The following is a 16,820-nucleotide window of genomic DNA, read 5'->3' as shown; positions in this document are numbered from 1 at the left end:
CTCTGTCGTCCCCTTCTCCTCCTGCCCTCAATCTTTCCCAGCATCAGGGTCTTTTCCAAGGAGTCAGCTCTTCGCATCAGGTGGCCAAAGTATTGGAGTTTCAGCTTCAGCATCAGTCCTTCCAATGAACATTCAGGACTGATCTCCTTTAAGGGCTTCCCAGGTGGCCCTAGTGGTAAAGAACCTGCCTGCCAATGCAGGAGACGCGAGAGATGCAAGTTCGATCCCTGGGTGGGGAAGATCTCCTGGAGAAGGAAATAGCAACCCACTCCAATATTCTTGCCTGGAGAATCCCATAGACAGAGGCACCTGGCAGGCTACAGTCCATGGGATTGCAAGAAGTCAGACATGACTGAAGCGACTGAACATGATTTCCTTTAGGATAGACTGATTTGATCTCCTTGAAGTCCAAGGGACTCTTGAATCTTCTCCAATACCACAGTTCTTCAGTGCTCAGCCTTCTTTATGGTCCAACTCTCACTTCCATTCATGACTACTGGGAAAACCATAGCTTTGACTATATGGACCTTTGTCAGCAAAATAGTGTCTCTGCTTTTTAATATGCTGTCTAGGTTTGTCATAGCTTTCCTTTCAAGGAGCGTCTTTTAATTTCATGGCTTCAGTCACCACATGCAGTGATTTTGGAGCCCAAGAAAATAGTCTTTCACTGTTTCCATTGTTTTCCCATCAATTTGTCATGAAGTGATAGGACTGGATGCCATGATCTTAGTTTTCTGAATGTTGACTTTTAAGCCAGCTTTTTCACTTTCCTCTTTCATCCACATCAAGAGGCTCTTTATTTCTTCTTAACTTTCTGGCATAAAGGTGGTGTCATCTGCATATCTGAGGTTACTGATATTTCTCCTGGCAATCTTGATTCCAGTTTGTGCTTCCTCCAGCCCAGCGTTTCTCATGATGTACTCTGCATATAAGTTAAATAAGCAGGGTGACAATATACAGCCTTCACGTACTCCTTTCCCAGTTTGGAACCTGTCTGTTGTTCCATGACCGGTTCTAACTGTTGCTTCTTGAGCTGCATACAGATTTCTCAGGAGACTGGTAAAATGGTCTGATATTCCCATCTCTTTCAGAATTTTCCACAGTTTGTTGTAACCCACACAGTCAGAGGCTTTAGTATAGTCAGCGAAGCAGAAGTAGATGTTTTTTTGGAATTCTCTTGCTTTTTTTGTGAGCCAATGGATGTTGGCAATTCGATCTCTGGTTCCTCTGCATTTTCTAAATCCAGCTTGAATATCTGGAGGTTCTTGGTTCATGTACTATTGAAGCCTGGCTTGGAGAATTTTGAACCTTTTGTCATATATGTTATAGATACTTTTTCTATTTGCCATGTATTTTTATATTTTATACGAAGTTTTTTTTTTTTTTTTTTTACCAGCTGAAGAAGCTTTTTAATTACTTTTATGTACAGAAAACTCAATAGTGTACACTCAGCCCAGCTTGGTGGCCAGTTCTTTGGCCTTAGCCTTTTCCAGCTTGGCGATGCGAGCCACTGACTTCGGCCCCAGGACATTGCCTCCCCGGTGACGATGGATCTCATCGTATCTGTCATTGTAATTGGTTCTGATGGCTTCCACCAGCTTAGCCAGGGCACTCTTGTCCTCCGAGTTGACTTGTGTGAAGGCTACGGTGGTGCATGTCTTCCTGTGGACCAGGTGCCCCAGCCAGGCCTTGCCCTTGATGATGCAGTAGGGAACCCCCATCTCGCAGCACAGGGCAGGCAGGAAGACCACGAGCTTGATGGGATCCACATTGTGAGCGATCACCACCAGCTGAACCTTCTTGTTCTCCACCAGGGTGGTGACAGTGCTGACCCCTGCTCTAAGGACAGGTGGCCTCTTGGTGGGGACGTCGCCTTTGCCGGTGGCTTTCTTCTCAGTGCGGGCCAGCAGCCTCTGCTGCTTCTCCTGCTTTGTCTCTGGTCTGTACTTGTGGGCCAGCTTAAGCAGTTGAGTAGCTGTTTGTCGGTCCAAGGCCTGGGTGAATTGGTTAATTGCAGGAGGCACTTTCAGCTGCGTATAGAGAATAGCCCTTTGCCTCTGCAGCCGGATGTAGCGGGGCCATTTGACAAAGCAGGTGAGGTCCCTCTTGGGTTGGATGTCCTGTCCAATGCCAAAATTCTTGGGCCTCTTCTCGAACAGGGGGTTGATGACCTTCTTGGCCTCCTGCTTCTTCACCACAGCCAGGGCCGGGGCCACCTTCTTCCCCTTGGCCTTCTTTCCCTTCGGCATCTTGAAGGGCTGGCGTAGAGTATACGAAGTTTTTTTATGGTAAAAAGTTTTAAATTTCTCAGAATCAAATATACCTATCTTTGCCTTTTGTATTTTTACTTTTGGTCCTATGCAAGAAGATATAGGTGTCTCCATTTAAAAATGTTATTCTGTTACTCATTTTTAAGTCATCAACTTCACAAATATCTATTGCTTGCCTGTGTTATCCCTGACCCTTTCTAGACATTGAGGGTACATAAGCAAGACAGGCAAGTTTTCCACTTCTTTGACCTTTTCCATCCATCTGAAATTAATTTTTAAGTATGGTGGGAGAACACGTTGTAAGAATATGGTCTTTCTTGACGAGATCAACTAGAGCTTGGTTGAACTCCTCTGTGGTGGCCCTGCCTTCCTTAGGAGGAAAAAGTAAAGAGGACAATGCTTTAGCTAAGGCCAGAAGCTTAAGACTTGAACTTGAATGGCTTTCTGCCTCAGTGAAAGACACATCACCAAGACCAGTGCCCCCTGGACTGTGATCTGTGCTGTGCTGTGCTCCGTAGCTCAGTTGTGTCCAACTCTTTGTGACGCTATGGACTGTAACCCACCGGGCTCCTCTGTCCATGGGGATTCTCCAGGCAAGAATACTGAAGTGGGCACCCATATCCTCCTCCAGGGGATCTTCCCAACCCAGGGATTGAACCCAGGTCTCAGGAATATCACTTACCTTCATTGGGCCTTGCTATCCTTATCTCTAAAATGATGGGACTGGAACTATTGACCTCTAAGATCTCTCTTCAACTCTAACATGCTCTGGTTATAAGAACCTTTGGATGATGGCAATATTTAGGCAATGATATGACTAGGGAATGTTTAGACTGGTTCATAGTCTGTGTGAGGCAGAGAAGAACATGCAAAATCATTTGGGAAAGAAGTTATTTTTGAGTGCTGTAAGACCCTAGTAATAAAACACAAACTCAAAAACGAAAGAAACCGGGCCACATTTCTCAGGTATAAAAGACGGACACCTTGAAAGATGACGGGGTTAATAGATTCAGCTGTGATGCTCCCGGTGGCTCTGGTTCAGGGAAGAAAGATCCTCCTGGGAAATCAACAGGAACTCTCTTAGACAGATCAACTCTAAATTATGGAGGGATTATCCAGGTTCAATCTTGCTTTCATGCATTTTGACTGCATCTCTTCTGCTTAATTACTTACTTGGTTGGCATCTCAGATTTCCTCTGTTTTCTTGCAGCCTGCAGGGAATCCCTTTGATGAGATAGGATGGTGTAGTCAGAAAACGGTGGATTAGCAATCAGGAGACCCAATTTCTAACTGTTTCAAATGATAAGACTCCAGCCGATCATTTTTCCAGTCTGGGTTTCAGATGTATTTATTGAAAAATGAGGGATTTGGGATAGATCAGAGATTTGCAACCAGGGGCTATTTCTGAATATTGCTGGTTTGGCTTTGGCTCCCAGCCACAGGTGGAGTTCAGGTCGGCTTGGCCTGGCTCTCAGTGTTCTGAGACCAGTGGAGCATGTTCTTCTCTTAGCAGTGGTTCAAGTGCAAATCTGGGATGCTTCTGTGTTTAGGCCCAGTTGAGGCTCATGGTCACTTCTGCCCATAGTCCACGGGCCAAGGCGAGTCACATGGCCAAGCTGAACATCCTCATGCAGGGATGTATGTTTCATGTCTCATGGGACAGACTTTTTAAACTATTTATTTTTATTTGGAGGATAATTGCTTTACAATGCAGTGTTGGTCTCTGCGTATGTCAACATGAATCAGCTGTTAAATCCTCTCCCTCTTGACGCTCCCTTCCCCCTTCCACCCTCTCCTGCTCCTGTAGGGTGTCACAGAGCATGGGTTGAGCTCCCTGCACCAGACAGCACATTTCCCACTGGCTATCTATTTTACATATGGCAGTGGGTATGTTTCAGTGCTGCTCCCTCAGTTGGTCTCATGGGACAGTCGCATGGTGACTCGGGAAACAGGAAGCGGTGAAGAGTGGAAACAGTATGCTGTCCATCAGGAAGGACTCTTCCTCCTGCAGTCCTGGGAGAGGAGCCCTTTTCATTTTATAGAAGCTCGCAGACCAGGAACAAAGGAAAGCAAGGCAGGTATTCACTTCCTTGCCCTTACACAATACATACACACACACTTGCACGCACGTGCACACACACACACACAGAGACAGGAACACAAGACACCAAGCAACAAACAGCAGCAGTGAGCGCTAGACACAAAGAGAAGGGTTATGGACTTATGTAGTAAATGCTGCTTACTTATCTGAGTGGCTGGAAGCCAGGTTCCATAGCTGGTATTCTTATTTGTAAATACTTTCAGTTGTCCTAAGCTTCAGTCTCACATCTATGAAATGGGGATGATAACTTCAGCCTCCCTCTGCATAGGACGGCTCTGAGAATTGAGTTAAGTAATGCCGTGAAGCCAATGCCTCGCACACAGTGGGTGCTAAGACCTTGTTTCCCCTTCGCTGTGAACCCTTGTCTCACTGTGGCCGGATGGTTATCTCATCCTCCTCTGTGTCCCTTCCCACCTTTGCTTCCCTCCTGATGGCTCTGCCCTTTCCTGGCTCTTTGATGGAGCGCTTTGCCCTGCTTGGTGTACCCTTTCTTCCCCCGTCTATAAAAATAGCGTTTTTCTTTTAAGGCCAGCACGAGCCCCACTTTCTTTTTGCTGACAGACATCAGCTTACAACAGATTCTCTTTTTCCTATTGGTATTTAACCTTGTGTGGCCCCGTGCTGCCAATTGATGTCTCTGCCGAAAGCTCTTCAAGGGCAAAAATTCATGTCTGATCCATCTCTGTATCTCTTATACCAGCGCATTGCAAAGACCATAGTAGGTGCTTACTAAATATTTGTTGAATGATTAAAAAAAAAAAAATCTCAGGCCCCCTAGAGCCATCACCTTTATCTATGGAGTGTGACCGGGATAAGGAGACCAGCAGGAAAAACAGGACTCAGGAGGTCCTCTGAGATGAGGCAGGTCTGTATACAGGGCTTCTCTGCCTGGAGCTGGCCCTGGACCACGTGGTCTCAGGAGCTCCTCTTGAGCGAGGGGCCCACTGATGAGCTACTGATTGGCCAACTCTCCGGTTGCCATTTGGAGATATGGTCTGACCCCCTGCTGGCTTGCATGCCCAAGGCACAAGCCTTCAGCATTCCCTGGTGTCTGGGTGTGGCACTGGGATGCCTGCTTCTGTCTTCTGAGGGTACCAGTTGCTTTCTGCCTACATAGAACTCAATTCTCGGCATGACCTCTAGATGAGTCATTTTCTGTCCTTGAGGAGTTTGACAGAGAGGCCAGAGAGAATGAAGGTTAAATGGAGATTTATGAGTGTTTAAAGAAAGGAACGGGGTGGGGTGAGGGGTGCTTGGGAGGGCAAGGGAAAGGAGGGAAAGTTTGGCAGTGTTTTTGTCCCTTTTGTGAACTATTTAGATTCCTATGTCCCTTGCTCTTCTTCATCTCGAGGAAATGATGTCACCATACACTCAGGGACTCAGGCCAGAAACCCAAGTGTTCTTTACTTCCTTCCCCACCTGTCCCATCTTTTCCCCATCTGACGATCGCTCACCTCTCTGCCCCTTCATCACCTCTCTCTCAGGCTCCCATGAGGTCGTCTCACTGTCTTTCTGGAGCCAGTCTTGCCTTTTACAACCTACCCTCCATCACAGCCAGATTGGTGGCTTCAAGGTCTCCATAAAATCATGGCACTCTTCTGTTCAAAACCCAATTATGATCTCCAATTTCACTTAAAATTAAACTCCAACTTTTTTTTTTTTTTGCTATGTAGCATAATTTCCTCAGAAAACAAAACATAGTATCACCATGTAATCCAGCAATTCCACTTTGGAGTATTTGAACTATTAAAAGATAAACTGAATAAGCATATTAAAAACTTTAGGACTTTATCTGAGCCAAAATTGGCTTGGATCTGGCAGGGCCAAATCAGGAATGGTGAGGAGGACTCGACTGTCAGGAGTTGAGGGGAGGAACTTTTATAGAGAAGTAGTGAAAGTGAGGAAGTTATGTGATTGGCTGTAGCTTAAGTGGTTATGTAATTTGAGGAGGAAAGCTGCTGCCTGTGATTGGTTGTCCTTAGGTTTTGATTTCTTTTTAAAGGATTTAATTTTGGTTGCACTGGGTCTTCGTTGCTGCACTTGCGCTTTCTGTAGTTGGGGTGAGTGGGATCTGCTCTTCATTGTAGTGCATGGCCTTCTCATTGTGGTGGCTTTTCTTGTTCATTGCAGTGACTTTTCTTTTCTTGGGGGACGGGTTCCAGGACATGGGCTTCAGTCGTTGCAGCATGCAGGCTCAGTAGCTGGGCTGTGTGGGTTTGGTTGCTCTACCACATGTGGAATCTTCCCAGACCAGGGATTGAACCTGTGTCCCCTGCATTGGCAGGTGGGTTCTTATCCACTTTGATTCCTTAACCCTGAGACATTAAAGGCCTTGGTTGGGGTTTGCTTACTTAGGCTACTAAGGCATTGAAGCCACCTCAGTCTAATGGCCTCCTTGTTTCATTAATTTTACAGCCTCAAAGAATTGAAGTAAAGTTTGAAGGACAGATTTGCATACCCATGTGCATAGCAGTGTTATTCACATTAGCCAAAAGGCAGCAGCAATCCAAGTGTCCATCACAGATGAATGGATAAACAAAATGTGGTACATACAGACAATGGAATATTATTCAGCCTCAAAAAGGAAGGAAAGTGGCTACAATATGGATAAATCTTGTAGACAATATGCTCTGTGTAGTCAACCAGTCGCAAAAAGACAAATACATTGTGGTTCCACTTATATGAAGTTTGGAGTCTAATTCAGAGAGACAGAAGGTAAAAAAATGGTGGTGGCATGGTGGAGGGGGAAAGGGGACTTGTTTAATGGGTATAGAATTTCAAGTTTGCAAAATAAAAAATGTTCTGGAGATGGAGTTGTGGTTGTACAATGTGAATGTAACACTGCTGAATTGTGTGTTTAAAAATGGTTAAGATGGTAAACACGTGACTTGCCAATTATAAAGGAGTCCATTCTATTTTCGAGGTTTTGGATCATCTTTACTATCATTGCTCTGAATTCCTTTTCAGGTGGTTTGCCTGTTTCCTCTTTGCTTATTTGGTCTTGTGAGTTTCTACACAAGAGTTTATTTGGTCTTGTTCCTTCATTTATGCAATATTTCCCTGCCTTTTCATTTTTTTCTAACTTTGAGGTCTCCTTTTCCCGGGATTTAAGGTTGTATTCCTTTTTCCTTTTGGTCTCTGCCCTGTGACTCAGAGATCTCCAACCGGAGCTCTGTGACATCCGGTTGTGATCTCATCCAGAGGGGTGTGATGGAGTGGGAGATGGGAGGGAGGCTCAAGAGGTAGAGTACATGTGTATACCTGTGGCTGATCCATGTTGATATATGGCAGAAACCAACACAATATTGTAATTTTCCATCAGTTAAAAAGAAATTAAGAAAAAAAAAAGGAGTCCAAACTTCTCATGACCTGTGAGTCTTCACTTGATTTGCCTCCCTCTGAGTCTCCAGCCTTATGGTGCTGGGCCCCTCATACATGCTGTCTGGGTACCAGCTTCCCTTCTCTGCATCTTCTCTTCTCCTTGAAGGAAATTTGCATGGCTGGTGCCTTCTCCTGGGTGAGTCACTCTAATGTCACCTCTAATGTCTGCCCTACCTCACCTTCTCCCAATTACTCTTTATAACCCTTTCTGGACCCTTATGGTGCTCATTGTTCTCTAGGATGGATTTTGTCCAGCGGCCTTGCTAACCTGTTGTTTGACTTGTCTGCCCTCGTGGCCAGCAGAGTGCGTGCCACAGGAAGGATGCTCAGTTAACTGCTGGCTGAGTGGTATTTGCTGATGCGTGTTTCTGGTTGGCTATTAAGAGGTCATATGCTCTAAACCATTTTCCTCGTCATGGGCCTGAGTTATACTGAATCAGCCATGATCCCTGGGCCAGGCCACTTGGGTCCAGTGATGGAAACTGGCCGGATGTAGGATTAACAATTAATTGGTCCTCATAAGAATTAAATTATTAACCTCGAAGTTAACACATTTTTATTGGATTTCTTTTATGATTAAGGCATTAGGGAAGGGAGATTTGTAGAGATGAATGAGATGCAGGATGTGTCTCAAAGAGCTCCCTGTCTGACGAAATAGAGAAGATGGGCATGGTCAGGGCCACGGTGAATGGCAGGAGGATACGAGTGGTGTGTGTGTGGGGATGTTACTTTTAGCCAGAGGGCTCCAGAAAGCCTCCATGGAGAGGTTCTGTTGGGGGCAGGTCTGGAAAGGTGGGGGGACTCTAAGTGGAGAATAGGCCTGGGGCACGATGCAGGAGCAGAACCAGAGATGTGGTGAGGGCAGGCAGCCGTGGTGTCTGCATGCATGTTTGCGGTGTGGGTATTGTTCTGTAAAACTGAGGGAATCATGCCTTCCTTGAGCACAAGAGTGAGGAGCTCAGAGCTGAGTGTCCTGTAGATCATTTCATAACCACGGGCAGGTTGACCTGGGTGGGTTGAGAGGTCGGCAGCAGGGGCCCGTTAGACTAGAGGTTCTTCCTGTTGAGCAGGTAGAAGGCAGTGCAGGTCTGAGAATAGGTGGCTACAAGGTGGACCACTCTGTGCGCGCCAGCGTGAGAGTGTATGTGAGCATGCATTTGTGAGTGTGTGCGTTTGTTGGCAGAAAGGGATGAGTTCCTCCCTGTGCTGAGCTCGTCCTCCAGACGGCCCTCAGTCAGGTGCCATCTGCGGGGCTTGGCCGGCTCCCTTAGGATTCCCTCTTTCCCCGCAGGAGCCACGGAGAAGCCCATTTCAGAAGCAGGAAGCTGACTCTGGTGTGGGGCTGGACGCCCTTTGGCTTCTGCAAACCCGGAGCCCCCAGCCTCCCCCTCTGCAGCCGCTGCGTCTCGCCTTGTTCCACTCGTGTTCACATCCCGCTGCTGTCCCCAGGCCCTGCGGCCGAGTGTCCTCCTTTGACCCCCGCCGGGCCTCTTGGCACCTTGTCTGCTGTGCTGCTGGCATGTGATACACACTGGGCTCTTCTTGTTGCTGGCTGCTGCCCATACCCTGGGGCAGACTCCCAAGCAGAGTTTGCATAGAGCAACTTGATGCTTAATAAGTGTTCATGGAGTGATTTAAACATAAGCAAAATGGGCCCAACTAAATACATTTGCCTTTTAGCACAACTGCCTAAGGGGACAAAAGGAATATTCAGCTCATTATAGGATGTTGACATCTAATTTCGTTTCTTACCAATGCATAGTTAGAAAAAGAATCGTATCATTCCCGTGGTACCAATGCCAACATTTCATTTCATTAATCAAAATGGGCAATGTTTTGTTGAGTACAGGCACTGGGAAACATGGGGACCGATATAAATAGTTTTTTAATCATGATTTTAAAAGGTGGTATTGTGTAGGTAAATCAGCATTTGCATATATTTTTATGGGAGTGGAGAATAAAACTCAAAAGAGTGTGCAGGCGGGGTAGGCAGACTTTTTAACCATCTGTGCACAAAGGGTTGATTGTGAGTATGATGCTAAAGGCATCTGAATCCATCAGTTCACAAGCAAACCAAGGCCATTTTTTGCAAAGTATTTTATGGCAAATTAAAAAACCCCATTCTTGTCAAAAATAGATTTCCTCCAAAGTTGAGGCTTTAAGGTGGTGTATCAGCTAGCTTTTGCTGTGTAACGAACAACCACACAGACTCAGTGGCTTATAACATTTTGGGTATGGTGATCTGTTCTGGTCTCTGCAGTGGGGCTCTGTTGGTTGTCGGGGCTCCTTCACGCCTCTGGAGGTTGGCGGGGATTTGTCTAGGGGACCTTAGCCGGGCCAGTTCTTTCTGGGCTTCTCATTCTTCTCTCAGGACCAGCAGGCTAGCTTCAGCATGTCATTCTCACTGCAGTGGTGGAAGTGACATGAGTGTGCATGGAAGCACGGAAGCCATGGAGCCGGCATCCTGTCACTCCTACCACCAGATAGCGACCAAAACAATTCACACGGCTGAACCCAGATTCTGGGGGTGGGGAATAGGCTTTGCTTCATTGGAAGAACTGCAGTTAGATGGAGAAAGGTGAGGGTGCTGGGAGGGCTGAAGAATTGGGACAAAATGCAGTTTACCACAGATTGTGTTTTCTGTCTAGTAAACAAAATGTTTTTAAGCAGATTTGATGAAGAAAACAAAGGGGAGGTGTATGTGTATGTATATATATATATATATAATGTATATATATATATTTGAATAGGTCATTTATCCATAGGTATTGAAAACTGAATGATTGTTTAGTGTTTTGGAATTTGAAATTATGTATTATTAAGGGAACTCAGAGGAAATTAAATCCCAACTAAACCTCTAATTTTACGGACTAAGAAATTTCTAACCCGGATTGGTGAGGTGATTTTTCTTAGTGTTTTTAGTCATCAGAGACCCGAACTATTGAAACTAAATACATTTTCTGAATATAATACTGTTTGGTAGGTATAATAGTACACAATTTCCTTTCTGCATCCTCTTTTGAATAAAAACCAAGTAGATACAACAGCAGCATTATTTTTAATATTTGAGCTTTTTGTTCACAAAACTCCTAATAGGAAAGTCATGGAATTCTAATTTGCAGATGTGTTACTGTATTCAGTAATTGATTCTTAAATGAAAAAAATATAAGGATGTTTTCATTAGAGGTGGGCAGGTCAGGGCGACTACCAGAAGAAGCCTGCGTTGCAGCACTTCACCCTGACTCCCGTGTATATGATGATGTTAATACTGCAGCGCTGGTGTTTGGAATTGTCAAGCAGTGAGACAGGTGGAGGAAACGGGACTGGGACCGGACCAGGCTGGATTTACTTTGCATTTACTTTGCTGCTGGTGACAGGACCTGGGCCCATGACTCGCCTCTTTGGTTCTTCTTTTATTCATATGAAAAATAACAGGTGGGATTAGATGAAATCTAAGGCCAATACCAAGGCTAAAATTCTAAATTTTGTATCAGTGCTGGAAATTATACAGGATTTCCCTATGTTGCTGTTAATAAGGGTTAGATTCAGCTGTAGTTGACAGAAAGTGAAGTGAAAATGAAAGTTGCTCAGTCGTGTCTGACTCTTTGTGACCCCATGGCCTATAGTCCATGGAATTCTCCAGGCCAGAATACTGGAGTGGGTAGCCTTTCTCTTCTCTAGGGAATCTTCCCAACCCAAGGATCAAACCCAGGTCTCCTGCATTGCAGGCAGATTCTTTACCAGCTGAGCCACAAGGGAAGCCCATACTTGACAAAAAATTTCCCCAATGAGTGGCTTATTTCTTATTAATAACCAAAAAAAAAAAAAAAAGAGGCTTGGAGTTAGGTGTTCAGGGCTTTTAAGATAGCACTGAGCATCATTGGGAATCCAGATTTCTATCTTGCTGCCCTGCCATCCTCAGGACAGGACTCCCATCCTCAAGGTGACCTTCAAGGTTGCCTCATGGATCAAAATGGGTGCTGGAGTTCCAGCAGTCATCATCATTGAACATGTCAGCAGTAGAAAGAAATGGAGGAAAGGGTGAAAGCACTTACCCTTGCTTTTTTGAAAATTGTTTTATTTTGAAATTGTTTTAGATTTACTGAGAAGTTGCAAAGATAATTACCATATATCTTTTATTCAACTTTTCCTAATTACATATCATATATAGTCATGATATATTTATGAAAACCGAGAAATTAACATTTGTACAATACTGTGAGTCTAACTACAGTCTGTGTTTAGATTTTACCAGTTTTTAAACTAATGTTTCTTTTGGTTTCTAGGGCTCCATTCTCTATACCACATTGCATTTAGTTGTCATAGCCCTTTCAATCTGTGACAGTTTCTCTGTCTTTCCTTGTTTTCCATGACCTTGACAATTTTAAAGATTACTGGTCAGGTATTCTGTAGAAAGTTCCTCAACCTGGGGTTGTTTGTTCTTTTATGATTAGACAGCAGTTATGGGATTTGGGGGAATTCTCAGAGGTGATGTCCCTATCCCATTGCATTATATCAGGGTTTATAATATTAACATGGCTTACTACTGGTGATGTTAACCTTGATCACCTGGTTAAACTGGTGTCTGCCAGGCCTTTCCACTGTCAAGTTATCCTGTTTCCACTTCTAGACACTCTTGGGTAGAACTAAGTTTCTAAATTCAGCTCACACACAAGGAAAGGAGAATTGAGCTCTACCTTTTGGGTCTGCCTCCTTTAAGGCACATTCTTGCAAGTTCCACACAAAGCTTCGACTTCTATTGGCTGGAATTTAGTGGAGTGTAATTGGTGGTGAAGAGCTTTAACTGACGTCAGGCTGCTGGAGTTCAAATTGTAGCTCTGGCACTCATTAACAGTATGAATTGGGCAAGTGCTTAACTTTTCTGTCTGTTTCCTTGGTCAAAAAGGGAATAATAACTGTGCCTGCTCATACGGTCATTGTGAGGGTTAAGTGAGTTTCTACTTGTAAAGTTGCTTAGAATTGTGCCTGGCACCTAATGAGGTGCCGTCATTGTTAGCTATTGACATTGGAAAGCTACACCCAGCTATGAGTGAGGCTGGGAAATAGTCTTTTTCTCATGAAGCCACATACCTAAGCTAAAACTTGGGATGCTCCTACTAAGGAAGGAAAGGGGGACAGGATATCCAGAGACAGCCAGCAGTGTCTACTGTAATTGTCACCAAGATCTGGACTAGAAGTAAGTGGAATGATAAACTGAGCATCTTTCCTGTTACAAAGTGTCCCTTGAACAAGGTCCCCTGTGCTCTTGAAGTGGTCATTTTGGGGCCCCAGGAAATTGAAAAACACAGGTTGTCACCAGAAAGGAGCTAGGAGGTCATTAGGAATTAAGGGTCCTGTTGGGTTCACTTGATCTTTGGGGAAGAATCAGTTCTCTCTCTGCATCACATTCCCAACCGAGGACACCCAGGATGAGCATAGTGGAAGGAATGGGTGTGTACATTTAAAAGTGTTTGCTTTCTTGAAAACATTTTTTATATGTTTTGAAAATATATTCCTCAAAAAGGGAAGAGACTGGGATAGGCTAGATGTCTTGGTGAAGATCAGAGCCACCTTCTCCTGTCAACAAAAGGGGTGAGAAGGAACATCCCTGGGATGGGAGGATTGAAATCCGGAATGACCCAGAACCTGCCCAGCCCCATCTTTCAAACCAGGCATTCCTTCTGGTCACCAGGAACCAAGGCCTGGGTCATTGCCAAGTTGTACCTTTGGGTTTTCAGGTTTGAAAGGAGAACACAAAGAGGAAGGACCAGAAGTGGCTCTGCTCTGTTGATGGGATCGAAACACTGATTCTAGCTGGAGCCCAATGTGCTGCGTCTGACCGCCAACCTACCTCCTGAAGCCCGGTCCTGACAGGTGGTTCCTAACAAGCATCCACTCCAAGCCCTATGATGTCAGGTGTCTGGAAACACTTTCCTTCTGGTCTAATGTTTGCCCTGCTGAATTTGTGCTTTTCACATAACTTGTTCAGAGAAGGATAGTGTTCAAAGTCATAGCTGGAGCTTGCTGTGTGGCCTAGAGCTAGTCTTTTAACCTCTCTGGGCTCTAGTCTTGTTTTCTGTAAAGTGAAGATGTTGAATCTATGTGATCTAAGATCCCTTCCAGCAAAAATGCTCTGGGCTCTACCCTGATCAGAGGCCACGCTGTCCAGAGCTGCCCACTAGGACTACATCTTATCCTTTGATGCAGGCTTAAGAACTCACCTCTTCGTCCACGTGTTACCCAGAGTGTCCCTTGGTGTCATTTGCTTCTCTGACTCCAGGCAGCTCGGGTACAGAGCACTCCATCCTCCCGTGGCAGCAGCCCAGGCCTGCACAAGGTGGCACTGTGAGTGTGTGGGAATCGCATTGTTCTGCCAGCCCGCCCCTCCTCTCTCTGGTCAGGTTCTATTAGGAATGGTGACTCTGCAGCAGATTCGTGACTTTCATCACTTCGCCGTGTACGCGAGCCTGGATCTGTGTCACTGACATCCCTCGCTCTTTTTCATCCTTTTGATCAGAGACAGTGCCTGATGTGCTGTCTCACGCCAGGCTTCCTTCCAATCCCTTAAACTGAAAACATTTTTGCAAAAATGCTGGTTCCTATGCTGCCCCCAAATGCATAATTAGGAAGGTAATTATGGTTTCTGAGCCTGCTGCCTCTTCAAGGGCTGGTGAAAGAATTCAGTCCTGGCCGGACCGCGTGGTGTGCAGGCCCCTCCACGGAGGGCCGTCAACCCCAGGGGCCAGTTTGCGTGCGCCTTCCCATGAGGTCCAGGGAAACAGATTTCCTGCTACTCTGAATGTAGGTCTAGGTCTGCTCCCCACCTTAAATTTGATCCGGGACTTCCCTGGTGGTCCAGGGGTTAAGAGTTCACCTTCCAATGCAGGGGATGCAAGTTGGATGATTCCTGGTTGGGGAACTGAGATCCCATGTACGGTAGGGTGAGCCCACATACCACAGCTGCTGAGCCCATAGCGAAGAGTCTGCACGCTGGAACGAAAGATCCTGTGTGCTGCAATTAAAACTCGACACAGCCAAATAAATAAACAAGTATTAAAAAATTGCCTCTACGTTTATTTGAAAGTCACACCATCCTTTGGCTCCTTTCCACCCTTTTATGCACTCACGTGCTCTAACATTTCTTGTGATTGTGACCAGGTTCTTATATAGCCCTTTACAGTTTATTCCATCTATTTCATGTATGTTTTCATAACATGTTCGATTTTCACGACATCCACGTGAGAAGCCAAGACAGAGACCAGAAGTCTGAGTCTCAGAAAGGGTGAATGATTTGCTTAAGCTGGTGAAATGAACAGCATCCTTAGCTGGGTCTTCTGTCTCTGCTAATCCAGGATCTCTGGTCTTTTATGATTTTGACTCAGTGTCATTCGGTTGACTTCTGAATTCAAGTCTGTCTTCTGGTTGCGTTGAAGTTAACGCATGCTTCATGGCTTCTCCGTCCACAGATGAACTCCGCCTTGGGGAAGCTCCCCAGACTCTGGAGAACTGGAGCTCTCCTGGGCTTATGTTTTTAGGGAATGAAATTTGTGGAATTACATCAAAGGGGTGAAATTTAGAAAATTTCAACCAAGTACACTCTTCCTCTTTCTCAGAGCTTGCTCTCATCTCTTATTTTTATAAAGTTTCCTCCTGGATATTTTCTTGAACCTCTAATTCATCTAATTAATACCTAGACACATGACTCTGAATGATCAAATGGTCCTAGGTTTAGCAGAGGATCATCCACGTCGTTGTTTGTAATCTTCTTTCAATATTTATTGAGGTCAGGTTACTTGCAGAAAACTCTGGAGACCCAAAGATGAAAAAGACACTGGTCTTGGTTTCAACAAACTCACAGAGATAGCTGGAGCTATTAGAGACCTCAGAGATTCCAGCACTATTTCTTTCATTTTATTTTTTTTAACTTGTATGTACAAGTATACCAAAAATGTTTAACAATATTTGTAAAACTCCAAATTTAAAAAATTTCACCCACAGTTTCACCATACCCCCCAAATCAAGCTAGTCTCAATGTCTGTGTTCCACTTCCATGAATGTGAATTATGACTTTTCTTCAATATTACACAAGTGTTTTCCCATGTTGCTTTATTTAGTACTCAAGAATGTGTTTTATGTACTTAGTCTTTTGTTTACCACTGGATATTTAGGTTTCTGTGTTTTTGCCATTATAGAGCTCTAGTAAACTTTTGCCAGTAATTTTACAGTTATTTTGGGTTATTTCCATTGAAGTATGATTACTTGGTCGAAGATTGAACATTTGCATGGTTCTTGATGAGTATTGTCATACTGATCATTTAAATGGTGGTTATATTAATTTATCCCATCATCGACAAAGTGTGAGTTCTTGACTAAGATTGTCTCTGGATGGGTTCTTTTCCATTGTAACAGTAATCCTTGAGGTCTCTTGTAGTAATAATCTTATGATTGAATCTTGTTTCTTTCATTGCAGTTATTCTCACTCCTTTGTCAATTGTGATGTGACCAGTGGTAAGAGCACAGATGAGTGACCTAGCCTGAGTGTGCTCCTGCTTGGTCATCACTAGAGTGGGGACCATCCATTATTTCTGGGTGGTTGTGAGGATCAAACAGTATAATTTATGGAATTTCTCTGTAAGTGATCCACAAGTAAGCTGTTGCTGATGATGTAACTGACTGCCTCTTAAACCCCTTTTCTCTGCTTTGAATGAGGCTCCCCTGAATGGGAAGGATGGCTGACAAAGTTCCCACCAGCTGCAAGGACTTTTTCAGTGCATGGCTGTACCAGGGAGGAGACGATGAGATGGGGGACAAGCATATGTGCTGATGGAGCAAGATCTGAAAGAGCTAAGATAGAACTAATGATCCCAGAACCAGTCCCTGTTAGTCAAGCCTTCAGTTAACAGGGGTCCCTTCCTTCCTAACTGTGCTCTCATAGACCCTGTGTGGGCCCCTCTCCCGAGGCATCCTTCTCGCCTGGCCCAACACATTGGTTGACACCAGAGAAGATGGTAAAGGCTGTGGAACAGTTCTTCCTGGGGGTGGTGAGCCTGGTGGACCACACATGCCAA

At 44.8% G+C, this 16,820-nt stretch overlaps 1 protein-coding gene and 1 pseudogene across 1 annotated transcript in view; one reads left to right on the top strand and one right to left on the bottom strand.

The window, feature by feature from the left end:
• The window catches only part of TMEM178B (transmembrane protein 178B), a 394,159-nt gene that overhangs the window by 76,472 nt on the left and 300,867 nt on the right, over window positions 1–16,820 (top strand). The gene's annotated exons all lie outside the window — the stretch shown is intronic.
• LOC110140763 (large ribosomal subunit protein eL8 pseudogene) lies at window positions 1,389–2,249 on the bottom strand (annotated as a pseudogene).

The sequence above is a fragment of the Odocoileus virginianus genome, chromosome 1, assembly GCF_023699985.2.
Source record: "Odocoileus virginianus isolate 20LAN1187 ecotype Illinois chromosome 1, Ovbor_1.2, whole genome shotgun sequence".
NCBI classification, from domain to species: domain Eukaryota; kingdom Metazoa; phylum Chordata; class Mammalia; order Artiodactyla; family Cervidae; genus Odocoileus; species Odocoileus virginianus.
Note: the sequence above shows the minus strand (reverse complement) of the source record. Positions and strands in the feature narration are given on the sequence as shown.